Raw genomic sequence first — 16,682 nt, forward strand, 5'->3', positions numbered from 1 at the left:
TATAGAACATCAAACAAATAGAATATTAATAGCCACTTGAAAGTCCTTTGAATATTCTGTTCTCCTTGAAGCACTTGTGAAGTCTTCTAAGAGATGTCTATTCTTTAAAGCCACTTCTAAAGTCCTTAAAGAATACTTGTTCGGATTTTCTGAAGAACTTCGAAAAGCCTTCGGAATGTCCGTTTATGTTTGTTGTTCGCCTCGAAGACCTTTCGAGGTCTATTTTCTCCCACTTGTCATTTTGGAAACGAATCTCCAAAAGGACATTATTTCGAGCAAACAAACATTATGTTCTCAAAAATTCGTGGTAGAAACAATGCCCTTGTGTCTCATTTGAATAAATCACAATGAAACATATATCTAGACATGGGCAGTAGTTTGTTGAATAACAAACACTAAGCTCCCACTGAGTCTAGCAACTCTTTAGATATATATTTATGAAAAGATATTCTGAAATTACTTTTCAATAGCTTTGAAGAATTTGGTTTAGTTTGGTGGTAGTTGAGCATTTTGTTTTAGAAATTATAGGAAAAGTCTTTATGATTCATCATTGATCGAATCAAGTACTAATTGACTTCGATCATTCCAACTTAGATATGCCATATCTTATGGAGCTAGATTGTGAATTTTACTACACACAATCATTGATGATCATTCTTGACTTAAGTAATCATCAACATGATCTAACCTAGATCTTTATGATTTCTTGCCAAGTGGGATTTATACTTCTGAATCTTTGAACTAGCCAAACAGATTCAAACTTATATCACATTGAGTAAATAAACCTATATTCACTCAAATCTGTGTGAAATAATAAAGTCATAAAACCTTTCTTTAGCTTTGAACTCTATTGTCTAGGCGTTCTAACAATAGTTCATATCTTTTGTTACTTTCAACAAGTAAGACTAGCTTGCCTTGAATTGATCTAGAAATCAATCAACTTTCAAAAGTCCATCGAAATAGAGCTTATGAATGTTAACTTGTTGATATGGTCTAAGCAACAATGCCAAAGATTCGTGGAACTCAAATCAAGGGGTTGATTTGAACCTAGTAAAGTTCTTATTGTTAAAGAGTTGTTTGTTTTAATCAAGCATATTGACTCAACCCGTAATTCACCATTTCATTCAAATAAACAAACAAACATTGTTTTTGTTTTTCTTGAATGTGAGTCTTTCTGTGTTTGAAAACAGAAATTTAGGTATGCTGATTATGGAACAAAATAGCCATTAAGTTCCAGCCTTTGAAAGGACTTAAAACAAACTAGATGACCCTACAACTAATGTAGCATTGCCATGCTTCATTTCCCACTTGTAGGCCATTAGTGTAGCCTAGCTTCCATTGTTTGAGTTATTACCGAAGTAAGAACCTGAAGCGGTATATGATACCAAGGAAGTTTGATTGCTAGGTCACTTCTCTTTAAACATAAACTTATAGGTAGAAACGAAATCGTAAAATTTCTTTCATTTGTTCCTTATTTTCCTATTTCTTGTACCCTTTCTTATAGTCTTAAGAATTGAATACTTTAGTGTTGACTTTTATACATTGTTTAGACATGTACAATGTCACTCCAATAAAGTTCTTACCATATACGTTGAATATTTTTGTTTCAACTAGATGATCTTACCAGAAGCTTCTAAAGTTCTCTAAGCATCGATCTACTCGAATGTCTAGGGTCTAGACTCATTCGAGAATTAAATGGAAAAAGATTTTAGGTTGTTAACCATTGGTAAAGCTGAGCGTTTAAACTTAATGCTTTATGATCTCAAAACTACATTGTATTTTGAATTCACAAGCACCAATCGGTTTGCCATTCGACTTTGATACTCGAAAACAACCATAAAAGTCGATATAAGAAACGTACATTTTAAATCGCTCATTTTCTCTTATTTCCGTGAATCGTTCTTGGATTCATTACCAATCGAGGAAATTTACTGTTACCTTTCTAAAAGGGTTTACTGCAGTGCTAGATATTTAATTATAAACAATAATTAAAACATACATTGAAGCATGCAAAGTCTAAACATTTATCATGAATAATAACTTGAAATTAAAGCAATCATGCAATTCAAACAAGTTATTAGAATTTTATTCGATTTTATTGTTCCGGCAGGTGTGAATAAAATGATTCCAAGACCCTAAAACCATTGAAGAATTAAGCACATTATGTATTTTGACTCAATTCTAAAACATTTTAGGTAAGCAAAAGCCTTTTGCTAATAGTCTAGAAACTACTCTTGGTTGATAGGTACATCTAAGAACTTATTAGGTAAACCAATCGATTTTGCCACGACATAAAAAGACTCCTTACTTATATCGTTGAGTTTCACCAAAACTAACATGTACTCACAATTATTTGTGTACCTTACCCCTTTAGTATCGATAAGTAACACCTCGCTATGGCGGAAAACTATTACTAAAATCGATGAAAAAAGGATATCCAAGTAAGTGTTATTTTGGCATGGCACCTTTTAACTCAATTTTTAAGTTTGGAACTTAAGGCTCTTACTATTTTGGTTAGATTTTAAGTGAACTAAAATCCTTAATCATGCAACGTAATCAAGCTTCGATCTCATGCATATTTAAGACATATTTAAAAGCAATAAATAACTTAAAACATGCATAAGATAAATGTGATCTAGTATGGCCCGACTTCATCTTGAAGCTTCAACTTCATAGTCCGTCTTGAAAATCTCCGTGGGAGGCACCATTTTCTTCAAATAGGATAAGATATAATTAAACTAATTACAACTATTTGATGGTACGCAGACCATATTTGAATTGAAAAACAATTTTGGTACTTTAGACCAATTACATTCAAATTAATGGTACGCAGACCATATTTTCTATCCTATTTGGGCCATACTAGTCACTTCATAACCTGCAAAACAGTACATATACAATATATACCATTCACCCATTCATTATCATGAGTGGCCCACATAGCTGGTTAGTAAAACACGTTATGCATCACATAAATATTTGCAGCAATTAATCAAGGGCACCAATAATCTACCAATTATTCAGACCTTATTAATTCTAATCAAGTTGTTTAACCTTAAGGGATTTGTAGACCTAATCAAGAGTTTATGACTAAAATTGCTCCCACTTAAACCAATAAATTCATATGCTTTACTAATTTTAAACATAAAAATGTATTTCTAGTCTAACCGGAAACATACAAATTTAATTAAAATTTAAAGCTCATATAAATTTATAATCGAATCCATTAATTTAATTTATTTCACTTGAATTGAACGAATTTAAATTAAGTCAAGATTTAGCTTTAGTAAAATAATTAGTATAAATAATATTTATAATAATTATAATATTCCAAATTAAAATCCAAGAAAACAATTTAAATTTCGAATTTTAAAATTAATTAAAATCGTTTCCGAACTGAAAATTAAAATTAAAATCAAAACGTACCAATCGTCCCAAGACGAGGCACTTTGGGCTTGCGCCCAAGCCCCATCAAGCTACGAGGCAGCGCGCCCCGCTCGATTGATCGTAGCACAAACCACACACAGCGACACGCCACAGCTAGCCACGCTGCGCGCAACCTTGTGCTGTGTCGCGTGTTGCTGCGCAGGCCAGCGCGCGCCGAGCGAGGGATCGCTCCCTGCTCGCGCATTCTGCTTGCTGGCTGGGCGAGCCAGGCGCGCTGTGGCGCGGCAGCATCGCTGCCCAGACGCGTCTTGCTCGTCGCTCGTGCCTTGCATCGTCGCCCTCGCCCATCGTATAGCACATACGGCACACACGCACAGGCTCCCTTGCCTCGTGCGCGCGCCATGCGCTATGTTGCTCGTTGCATTCGTACCGCACGGGCGACAAGCTCCCTTGCTCGTCGTCGCGTGCCGCACTATACAACACCACTTAAGGGTAACACGTAGCTTCCATTGCTTTGTGCGTGCAAAATTAATGAGCGTTTTTCATAAAAAATTAAAATTTTTAATTCAAAATTAATAAAACATATTAATTTCATAATTTTAGGGCGAAAAATCAAAAATTTATTAATCAATTAATTTCCGAATAACATGGATTCAAATCTAGGTCATAAAAATTAAAAATTTAACATAAATTAACAATTTTTATGGTGGATTTTAATCATAGATACCTAATTAAACTATTAATTAATTATGAAAATCAAATTAATTCTAAATTATTCGAATTTCAACAAATTAATCATAATTACAAATTAGGTTGTATAATTAACAAGGCTAGGCATTCAAACTTGTTAAACATATACTTTAGGTAAATCAAAAATTCAAGATTTATCAACAAGAATCGCAAATACTTAATTTAACATCTTAAATTTACAAACTTTTGCGTTCGAAAAACTAAAACCACCGAAAATTCATAGTTAGGCTTCGAATTTGGGAATTCTGGGTCCGGCCGAAAAATAACTATTTTTGTCAAAATTTTAAAATGCCTTTTACATGCGGAATTGACACAAAAATCACTCGATTTGGATGAGTAACGAAGAAACTGCCGAAAAACTGCGTACATATAATTAAACAAACGCAATTTGCAATTAATTAACAATTACAAAAATTAATCACCCCTTTTAATTCCTTGCAAATTTGTGAAATTTAACCATTTTATGCAATTTAGATTATGAAAATAATAAGAGGCTCGTGATGAAGGAAATAATGCCCTTGGTCCAAGTATGCATTCTATGTTAAGTCTAATAAATGCGGTTCAGTATTAATTAACAAGTTAATAATTCAGTGAGATCAAGTGAGCTGAATGCCTAGCTAGAGGCCGCTTCAGTTCAAGTGGAATTAATGATATTAATCCACAGCTTACTCTTGACTGAACCCGTAGGGTCACACAAATAGTACGTAAACGGATCAAGTATTTAATGGCATTAAATACTCCATCTATGAATATTCGGAACCGACGGATCTTGGTTTCAGTGGGAGCTAAGATCGTCACAGGCAAGAAATGAATACTCCGGAAACGATGATATTACCGGAAACGGAAATATGGATCGTATCGGAAATATAAATATTATCCAAGTCGTAGATGTTGCCGGAAACGGAAACATGGTACGTATCGGAAAATATTATCGGAAATGGAAATATTGCCAGAATCGGAAATATTGCCGGAAACGGAAATATTGTCAGAATCGGAAATATTACCGGAATCGGAAAATAATTCCGGAAACGGAAATATTAAATATTTGTTCGAAACGGAAATTAATTCCGGAATCGGAAATATTAAATATTGTTCGTATCGGAAATGAATTCCGGAATCGGAAAATTTAATCGGAAGCGCATCGTACGAATAAGCATCGGACGAGGCCTGCCGGACGAGGCCCAGCACGAAGCCAGGCCATCGCCCAGCAAGCCAAGCGCGCCGCACAAACAGCCACGCCAGGCCCAGCGCAAGGCCAGGCCCAGCAGGCTGCGCAGCGCGCACAGCGCGCACAGCACGCGCAGCGCGCAGCGCGCGCGGGCGCTGCGTGGGCTGCTGCTCGCGCGCACGCATGGGGGCCCATCGTGGCTGCCGTGCGTGTGTGTGCAAGTGTTTGTGTTCGTGCACGTTTCCTAAAACATGCAGAGTTCGGTTAATGATTAAATTCCTAATTCTATTTGATAAATTAATTAAATTAGAGTTCTTGTAGGATTCTAGGTTTAATTAATTTGTATCTGAATAGGATTTCGATTCCCTTTCCATACCCCTATAAATATGAGGCTAGGGCTCACAATTTATAACAAGTTTCAAAGTATTCAAAAAGTGAGTTTTTGAGAGAAAACTAAAACACACATCTTGCTCTCAAAAGTGCCGAAAATTCTAGTACCTTAAGGGCGATTCTAGTTGGTCAATCTTAAGGCGGATCCGGACGTGCTGTGGACTATCTACGGAGGGACGACACTTGGAGTCCTAAAGACTTGTTCTTGCTCGGTTCGGGCGCAGCTAGGGAGGGCACGCAACAAAGAGTACGCATCTAAATTATGCTATATGATTATGTGTAAATAATATGTAATCCTGGGTTAATGGTTGTTTCCGCATGATCTATGTAATATCATATGTATCATAACCTAACAGTGGTATCAGAGCCCCTTATTATTTTCATAATCTAAATTGAATGAACATGGTTAAATATTACAAATTTGCAAGAATTAAAAGGGGTGATTAATTTTCGTAATTGTTAATTAATTGCAAATTGCGTTTATTTAATTATACGTACGCAGTTTTTCGGCAGTTTCTTCGTTACTCATCCGAATCGAGTGATTTTTGTGTCAATTCCGCATGTAAAAGGCATTCTAAAATTTTGACAAAATTAATATTTTTCTGCCGAACCCAGAATTCTCAAATTCGAAGCCTAACTATGACTTTTCGAAGGTTTTAGTTTTTCGAATGCAAAATTTCGTAAATTTAAGATGTTAAATTAAATATTTGCGATTCTTGTTGATAAATCTTGAATTTTTGATTGACCTACTGCATATGTTTAACAAGTTTGAATGCCTAGTCTTGTTAATTATGCAATCTAATTTGTAATTATGATTAATTTGTTGAAAATTAGAATAATTTAGAATTAATTTGATTTTCATAATTAATTGTAATTTAATCAGAAACCTATGATTAAAAACCACCATAAAAATTGTAAATTTATGATAAATTTTAAATTTTTATGACCTAGACTTGAATCCATAACAATCGGAAATCAATTGGATAATAAATTTTGATTTTTCGCCCTAAAATTATGAAATTAATATTATTTATTAATTTGTCATTAATTTTAAATATAAATTTTAAATTTTTATGCGATTCGTTCATAAAACTTGCACGCACGAAGCAATGGACGCTTCGTGTTACCCTTAAGGGGTGTTGTATAATGCGGGCATGCGACGACGAGCAAGGGAGCTCGTCGCCCGTGTGGCACGAATGCAATGAGCAAGGGCGTAGTGCACGAGCACAAGGCAGCAGCCCTGCCTTGTGTCGTGTGCCACGAGCAATGGACGAATGGGCATGGGCGAAGGGCGAGCCAAGGCAGTGGCGTGTGGGCAGCAAGCGAGCTGCGCCACAACGCGCGCTGCCTCGCACAAGAGCGCGCAGCCTCGCGCGCAGCGAGCGCAAGCTCGCGTGCCACGAGCGCTGCGCCCAGCATTGCTCGCGCGCACAACGAGCGAGGACTCGTGCGCACAGCCAGCATGGCTCGCGCGCACAGCGAGCGATGTCGCCCGCCCAGCGAGCGATGTCGCGCGCCCAGCGAGCGATGGCTCGCGCGCCCAGCGAGCGATGTCGCGCGCCCAGCGAGCGATGTCGCGCGCGCACTGCGAGCGATAGCTCGCGTGCGATGAGCGCTGGCGCGCGCAGCGAGCACCAATGCGTGCGGAGGCTTGCGATGGGGATGCAGCAGCTATGCGACGAGCGCATAGGCTGCGCGCACATGGCCAGCAATGGCTGTGTGCGTGCGGCCCATGGGCGTGCAACGCGTAGGGTGTTTGCGTTACGATTAAAGATCGTTTTGAATGTTTAATTTGAAAATTTCAGTTCACGTAATTTTAATTAATTTTAAAATTAATAATTTAAATTAATTTCTTGGATTTTAATTTTGAATATTGTAATTATAATAAATGTTATTTATTCTAATTATTTTACTAAAATTAAAATCATGAATTAATTTAAATACGACTGAAATTAAATTAAACCTTTTGGATTCAATTGTAAATTTATATGAGCTTTAAATTAAATTTGTATGTTTCCGGTTGGACTAGAAATACATTTTTATGTTTAAAATTAGTAAAGCATATAAATTTATTGGTTTAAGTGGGAGCGCTTTTTAGTCATAAACTCTTGATTAGGTCTACAAATCCTTAAGGTTAAAACAACTTGATTAAAATTAATAAGGACTGAATAATTGGTAGATTATTGGTGCCCTTGATTAATTGCTGCAAATGTTTACATGATGCATAATGTGTTTTACTAACCAGCTATGTGGGCCATTCATGATAATGAATGGGTGAATGGTATATATATTGTATATGTACTGTTTTGCAGGTTATGAAGTGACTAGTATGGCCCAAATAGGATAGAAAATATGGTCTGCGTACCATTAATTTGAATGTAATTGGTCTAAAGTACCAAAGTTATTTTTCAATTCAAATATGGTCTGCGTACCATCAAATAGTTGTAATTAGTTATAGCTTATCCTATTTGAAGAAAATGGTGCCTCCCACGGAGATTTTCAAGACGGACTTTGAAGTCAAAGCTTCAAGATGAAGTCGGGCCATACTAGATCACATTTACCTTATGCATGCTTTAAGTTATTTATTGTTTTAAATATGTCTTAAAATGCATGAGATCAAAAGCTTGATTATGTTGCATGATTAAGGATTTTAGTTCACTTAAAATCTAACCAACATAGTAAGAGCCTTAAGTTCCAAACTTAAAAATTGAGTTAAAAGGTGCCATGCCAAAATATACACTTGCTTGGATATCCTTTACATCAATCTAGTAATAGTTTTCGCTCAGCGAGGTGTTACTTATTGGTCCTAAAGGGGCAAGGTACACAAATAATTGTGAGTACATGTTAGTTTTGGTGAAACTCAACGATATAAGTAAGGAGTCCTTTTATGTCGTGGCAAATTCGATAGGTTTACCTAATAAGTTCTTAGACGTACCTATCAACCAAGAATAGTTTCTAGACTATTAGCAAAAGGCTTTTGCTTACCTAAGATGTTCTAGGATTAAGTCGACAAACTGTGCTTAGTTCTTCAATGATTTTAGGATCTTGGAATCATTTTATTCACACCTGCCGGAACACATAATTTGAATAAAATGCTTAATAAACATTGAATTATGCATGTATGCTAGAATTTAAGTTTATTAAGAGAAACTGTGAATGGTTATTTATTTGTTTATTCTTTTCAATTGTAGTTTTAATATGGCAAACAACAATCAAAACATCATCATGGGTTCTGAGCTTATGGTCAAGCTGAACCTGACAAATTTTCTTGAATGGGAAGCTAAGCTAGTTGAAATAGTCAAACTCAATGGACTTGAGTATGTACTGTCACATCCCATGCCAAGCTACTATGCCAGAGACATGACCCCTGAGAGATTTTACGCCTGGGATGCGGATCTCAAAAAGGTTATGAGTCTCATGCTGAACAATATCCCTGATGATTGGGCTAAAAGGTTTGTAGCCTATGAACCTTTTACGCTCATCAAGAATCTGAGGGATATCTGTCGTGGAAGTACGGAGGACAGGGACCTGAACGTCCATGAGTTGATTGAATCAATGTCTGGTCTAAAGGTTAGTTCTCCCAACAGGTGTTATAGGATGGAGGTCCAAGAAACACATGTTCAGCTCCTTCGCACTAAACAGAGGGTAGGCGTCCCACTGAGGTTCCATGTGGATCTTATGTGTTCATATTTTGATCGCCTAAGTCTACTAGGAACACCAATAAGCGAAAGGATGGCAGTCTCTGTCTTGCTCAATTCACTACACAGTGGGTTTGGTCGCTTCAAGCAACTATACCTAAGTGAACCAAGAGAAGAAACAGTTGCAGAATTTATTCACCTTGTCAGAAAGGCTGAAATAGTACTGGACTGTGAAGCCAAAGATTTACTCAAGGCTAGAAAGAGACCATTCAAGAAAGGTGGAAAGTCCAAAGGCAATGCTAAATCAAAGCAGGACAAGTCCACATCAAGCTGTCTTTATTGTGATGGAATAGGCCATTACAAAAGAGAATGTCCAAAGCTAAAGGAAGATCAGAAGAACGGAACAGTCGTTCCATCTTCAGGTATTTTCGTTATAGACTGTATACTTGCTAATTCAACTTCTTGGGTATTAGATACAGGTTGTGGCTCACACTTATGTTCCAATCCACAGGGACTAAGAAGAAGTAGAAAGTTAAGCAAGGGTGAAGTCGACCTACTAGTGGGAAATGGAGCACGGATTGCTGCATTAGCCGTAGGAACTTACTATTTGTCGTTGCCCTCCGGGCTAGTTTTGGAACTGGAAGAATGTTTCCATGTTCCAAGTCTTACTAAAAACATCATTTCAGTTTCTTGCTTAGATGCTAAGGGATTTTCCTTTTTAATAAAAGACAATAGTTGTTCGTTTTATTTTAAAGAGATGTTTTATGGATCTGCTAGATTAGTCAATGGACTTTATTTATTAGATCACGACAAACAAGTATATAACATAAATACCAAAAAGGCCAAAAAGGATGATTCAGATCTCACCTATCTGTGGCATTGTCGATTAGGCCATATAAACTTGAAACGCTTAGAAAGACTTCAAAGGGAAGGAATTCTAGAACCATTTGACTTAGAGGATTATGGTAAATGCGAATCATGTTTACTTGGCAAAATGACAAAGCAACCTTTCTCTAAAGTTGGAGAAAGAGCAAATGAACTATTGGGTTTAATCCATACAGATGTATGTGGACCAATGAGTACAAATGCTAGAGGTGGTTTCAGCTACTTTATCACTTTCACTGATGACTTCAGTAGGTATGGTTATGTCTACCTAATGAAGCATAAGTCTGAATCCTTTGACAAATTCAAGGAATTTCAGAGTGAAGTAGAGAATCAATTAGGCAAGAAGATTAAGGCACTGCGGTCTGATAGAGGCGGTGAATATCTGAGCTATGAATTTGATGACCATCTGAAAGAATGTGGAATTCTATCAGAATTGACTCCTCCCGGAACACCACAATGGAACGGTGTGTCAGAACGGAGGAACAGAACCTTGCTAGACATGGTCAGGTCAATGATGGGTCAGGCCGAACTTCCATTAGAATTTTGGGGACATGCACTAAATACAGCTGCACTCACTATAAATAGAGCTCCGTCTAAAGCTGTCGAAAAGACTCCATACGAATTATGGTTTGGAAAGCCTCCAAATGTGTCTTTTCTTAAGATTTGGGGATGTGAAGTATACGTCAAACGATTAATTTCAGACAAACTTCATCCAAAATCTGACAAATGTATCCTTGTGGGCTATCCAAAGGAAACAAAGGGGTATTACTTCTACAATACATCTGAGAACAAAGTGTTTGTTGCTCGAGATGGTGTCTTTTTGGAGAAGGATCACATTTCCAAAATGACAAGTGGGAGAAAAGTAGACCTCGAAGAAATTCGAGTCGAACAACAAACTCTAGAGAATGCTCAAGATGATATTCAGGATGAAACTCAGAGATCTTTAGAAGAATCTGGTGAGAATCATGGTCAATCTAGAAATGTTACCCCGCGTAGATCGCAAAGATATAGATCTCAACCGGAAAGGTACTTAGGTATTTTGACGAACGAGAGCTATGACGTTCTATTACTTGAAAGTAATGAACCTGCGACTTACAAGCAAGCTATGACGAGCCCTAGCTCCAAGCAGTGGCAAGAAGCCATGCAATCTGAATTAGACTCCATGTCTGAAAACCAAGTATGAGATTTGGTCGATTTGCCAGATGGCTACCAAGGCATTGGAAGCAAATGGGTTTTCAAACTGAAAAAGGACAAGGATGGGAAACTTGAAGTTTTCAAAGCTAGATTGGTTGCAAAAGGTTACAGGCAAGTCCACGGTGTGGATTACGATGAAACCTTTTCACCAGTTGCAATGCTAAAGTCTATTCGAATAATGTTAGCAATCGCTGCATATTACGATTACGAAATATGGCAGATGGATGTCAAAACTGCTTTCTTAAACGGAGTTTTAACAGAAACTGTGTTTATGACACAGCCTGAAGGTTTTGAGGATCCAAAGAATGCTAAAAAGGTATGCAAGCTAAAGAAGTCAATCTACGGATTGAAGCAGGCATCCAGGAGCTGGAATATACGTTTTGATGAAGCAGTCAGTGACTTTGGTTTCATCAAGAACGCGGACGAATCTTGTGTATACAAGAAGGTCAGTGGGAGCAAAATTGCTTTCCTAGTATTATATGTCGACGACATATTGCTTATCGGAAATGACATTCCTATGTTGAACTCTGTCAAGATTTGGCTTGGGAAATGTTTTTCGATGAAGGATCTAGGAGAAGCACAGTACATATTGGGCATCAAGATTTACAGAGATAGATCTAAAAAGATGATTGGACTTAGTCAAAGCACTTATATCAATAAGGTGCTTGATAGGTTCAAGATGGCGGACTCCAAGCGAGGCTACCTACCCATGTCTCATGGAATGACTCTAAGCAAGACTCAGTGCCCAAAAACACTTGATGAGCGTAGACGAATGAATGGGATTCCATATGCATCATTGATTGGTTCAATAATGTATGCTATGATATGTACACGCCCGGATGTTGCGTACGCACTCAGTGCTACGAGCAGATACCAGTCAGACCCAGGAGAGGCGCATTGGACTGCTGCCAAGAATATTCTGAAGTACCTGAAAAGGCACAAAGATGACTTCCTGGTCTATGGTGGAGATGATGAATTAATTGTTAAAGGCTATACGGACGCAAGTTTCCAAACCGACAAAGATGATTTCAGATCACAGTCTGGGTTTGTCTTCTGCCTCAACGGAGGAGCAGTAAGCTGGAAAAGTGCTAAGCAAAGCACCATTGCGGATTCTACAACTGAAGCGGAGTACATTGCTGTACATGAAGCAGCAAAGGAAGCTATATGGCTAAGGAAGTTCATAGGTGAACTTGGTGTAGTCCCCTCCATTAAAGGACCAATAGCCCTGTATTGTGATAATAACGGAGCTATTGCACAGGCAAAAGAGCCTAGACACCACCAGAGAGTCAAGCATGTACTTCGTAGATTTCACCTTCTACGAGAGTTCGTTGAAAGAAAAGAAGTCGAGATAAGCAAAATTGGAACTGATGACAACATATCAGATCCATTAACTAAACCTCTGCCGCAGGCGAAGCACAACTCGCACACTGCAGCTATGGGAATCAAGCATATTGGAGAATGGCTTTGATGTCTCTGTTTAATGTTTTAAAGTTTTAGAGTTTAAATCTTTGTAAACCATTATTGGTTAATCATTCACAATAAATGAAATGAATTCATTTTTCCATTTAATTTGTGGTTTATTAAATGATGAGTCCCTTCAATTTGACGATATATTCAAGATAGACTGTCAGGACCAGTCCTGTGACTAAGAAATGTCTATCAAGTGAACTTGAATGTCAAAAGTTGAAAATGGTCCCTAATCGGAGTTTTCTATAAAATTGGACGCATAGAAAACGTTAGACGATTAGAATGCAAGATGACTAGTAGTTCTGTTTCTTGAACTATGTGGACATGGCAATGTCATAATCATTTGCATAGATACTTACTTTGGGAAGACTAGTATCGGACAAGGCCTATGAAACTTTACTGTAAGAGATGAAAATCTGTCATGAGTAAATTTCATTAAATTATTAGACACTAAATCCTCAATACCTGAGTGATTTGAGATTACTTGTTTGAGAACTGGTTGCTTTGACGTTGACCAACCGTCGCACCGTAAAAGGAGGCTATAAAGGCAACGCTCAGGTAATCACCTATCAAACGAAGTCTAATCTCAAGATCGCAAGATTGGGATTGTCCTCCCATAAATCGGGATGAGATGCTTAAAAGTTGTACAAGGCCACTCGGAGAGCTAGAAACTGTGAAATGCATGGCCGTGCTCGGATGAATCATAGGCTATGATTATCTGTTTATTTGATCAGTTGAACTCTGAAACCGAGGAACACCTCTGGACATAATAAGGATGACAACTCTTACCTTATGTTCAAGAGCAAGCATCGAGCGACAAAGGAATTAGGAAATGCACACTTGTCCCTAAGGACAAGTGGGAGACTGAAGGAAATAATGCCCTTGGTCCAAGTATGCATTCTATGTTAAGTCTAATAAATGCGGTTCAGTATTAATTAACAAGTTAATAATTCAGTGAGATCAAGTGAGCTGAATGCCTAGCTAGAGGCCGCTTCAGGTCAAGTGGAATTAATGATATTAATCCACAGCTTACTCTTGACTGAACCCGTAGGGTCACACAAATAGTACGTAAACGGATCAAGTATTTAATGGCATTAAATACTCCATCTATGAATATTCGGAACCGACGGATCTTGGTTTCAGTGGGAGCTAAGATCGTCACAGGCAAGAAATGAATACTCCGGAAACGATGATATTACCGGAAACGGAAATATGGATCGTATCGGAAATATAAATATTATCCAAGTCGTAGATGTTGCCGGAAACGGAAACATGGTACGTATCGGAAAATATTATCGGAAATGGAAATTTTGCCAGAATCGGAAATATTGCCGGAAACGGAAATATTGTCAGAATCGGAAATATTACCGGAATCGGAAAATAATTCCGGAAACGGAAATATTAAATATTTGTTCGAAACGGAAATTAATTCCGGAATCGGAAATATTAAATATTGTTCGTATCGGAAATGAATTCCGGAATCGGAAAATTTAATCGGAAGCGCATCGTACGAATAAGCATCGGACGAGGCCTGCCGGACGAGGCCCAGCACGAAGCCAGGCCATCGCCCAGCAAGCCAAGCGCGCCGCACAAACAGCCACGCCAGGCCCAGCGCAAGGCCAGGCCCAGCAGGCTGCGCAGCGCGCACAGCGTGCACAGCACGCGCAGCGCGCAGCGCGCGCGGGCGCTGCGTGGGCTGCTGCTCGCGCGCACGCATGGGGGCCCATCGTGGCTGCCCTGCGTGTGTGTGCAAGTGTTTGTGTTCGTGCACGTTTCCTAAAACATGCAGAGTTCGGTTAATGATTAAATTCCTAATTCTATTTGATAAATTAATTAAATTAGAGTTCTTGTAGGATTCTAGGTTTAATTAATTTGTATCTGAATAGGATTTCGATTCCCTTTCCATACCCCTATAAATATGAGGCTAGGGCTCACAATTTATAACAAGTTTCAAAGTATTCAAAAAGTGAGTTTTTGAGAGAAAACTAAAACACACATCTTGCTCATAAAAGTGCCGAAATTTTCTAGTACCTTAAGGGCGATTCTAGTTGGTCAATCTTAAGGTGGATCCGGACGTGCTGTGGACTATCTACGAAGGGACGACACTTGGAGTCCTAAAGACTTGTTCTTGTTCGGTTCGGGCGCAGCTAGGGAGGGCACGCAACAAAGAGTATGCATCTAAATTATGCTATATGATTATGTGTAAATAATATGTTGTCCTGGGTTAATGGTTGTTTCCGCATGATCTATGTAATGTCATATGTATCATAACCTAACACGTGATACCACTGTTAGGTTATGATTCATATGACAAAACATAAATCATGCGGAAAAACCATAAAGCCAGGAAATCATATTATTTATACATAATCATTTAGCATAGTTTAGATGCATACACTTTGTTGCATGCCCTCCCTAGCTGCGCCCGAACAGAACAAGAACAAGTCTTTAGGACTCCAAGTGTCGTCCCTCCGTAGATAGTCCACAGCACGTCCGGATCCGCCTTAAGCTTGATCAACTAGAATCGCCCTTAAGGTACTTGGAATTTTCGGCAACTTGTAGGCAATTGTGTGACTGATTTTTGCTCTCAAAAATCACCTTGAATCTTTGAATACATGATATAAATTATGAGCCCTTAACTCATATTTATAGACCATGGAATAAGTAATCGAATCCTACTAGGATACGAATTAATTAAATTAGAATCCTAGTAGAATTCTTATTTAATTAATTTATCTTTTAGGATTAGGAATTTAATCATTAAACAAATCCTATACTTTTTAGGTTTCGCATGTGAACACAGACACTACACGAGCATGACCCGCAAGCGTGCAGGCCATGCCCGCGCACATCTTACACGGCCGTTCGGCCCACGCGAGCTACAAGCCCACGCGAGCTGCAACCCACTGCGCGCGCTGCGTGCGCTGCCACAGCCTGCTGGGCCTGGCCTTGCGCTGGGCCTGGCGTGCCCTTGGTTGTTCGTGTGGCGCGCATGGCTTGCTGGGCGATGACCCGGCTTCGTGCTCGGCCTTCGTCTGGCAGGCCTCGTCCGATGCTAATTCGTACGATACACTTCCGATTAAATTCCCGATTCCGGAATTTATTTCCGATACGAACAATACTTAATATTTTCGATTCCGGAATTAATTTCCGTTTCGAACAAATATTTAATATTTCCGTTTCCGGAATTATTTTCCGATTCCGATAATATTTCCGATTCTGACAATATTTCCGTTTCCGACAGTATTTCCGATTCCGGCAATATTTCCATTTCCGATAATATTTTCCGATACGTACCATGTTTCCGTTTCCGACAACATCTATAACTTGGATAATATTTATATTTCCGATACGATCCATATTTCCGTTTCTGGCAATATCATCGTTTCCGGAGTATTCATTTCTTGCCTGTGACGATCTCAGCTCCCACTGAAACCAAGATCCGTCGATTCCGAATATCCATAGATGGAGTATTTAATGCCATTAAATACTTGATCCGTTTACGTACTATTTGTGTGACCCTACGGGTTCATTCAAGAGTAAGCTGTGGATTAATATAATTAATTCCACTTGAACTGAAGCGACCTCTAGTCAGGCATTCAGCTCACTTGATCTCACTGAATTATTAACTTGTTAATTAATACTGAACCGCATTTATTAGACTTAATATTATATGCATACTTGGACCAAGGGCACTATTTCCTTCAGCATACACGTCGTTAGCTTAAAATGTTGTTTATGTTGTCTCTGTTGTTCGCTGTGGAATAGATGTCACCTGTGAGGTACTCGAAGAACAAAGTTAT

The sequence above is a fragment of the Spinacia oleracea genome, chromosome 3 (assembly GCF_020520425.1).
Source record: "Spinacia oleracea cultivar Varoflay chromosome 3, BTI_SOV_V1, whole genome shotgun sequence".
Classification (NCBI taxonomy): Eukaryota; Viridiplantae; Streptophyta; class Magnoliopsida; order Caryophyllales; family Amaranthaceae; genus Spinacia; species Spinacia oleracea.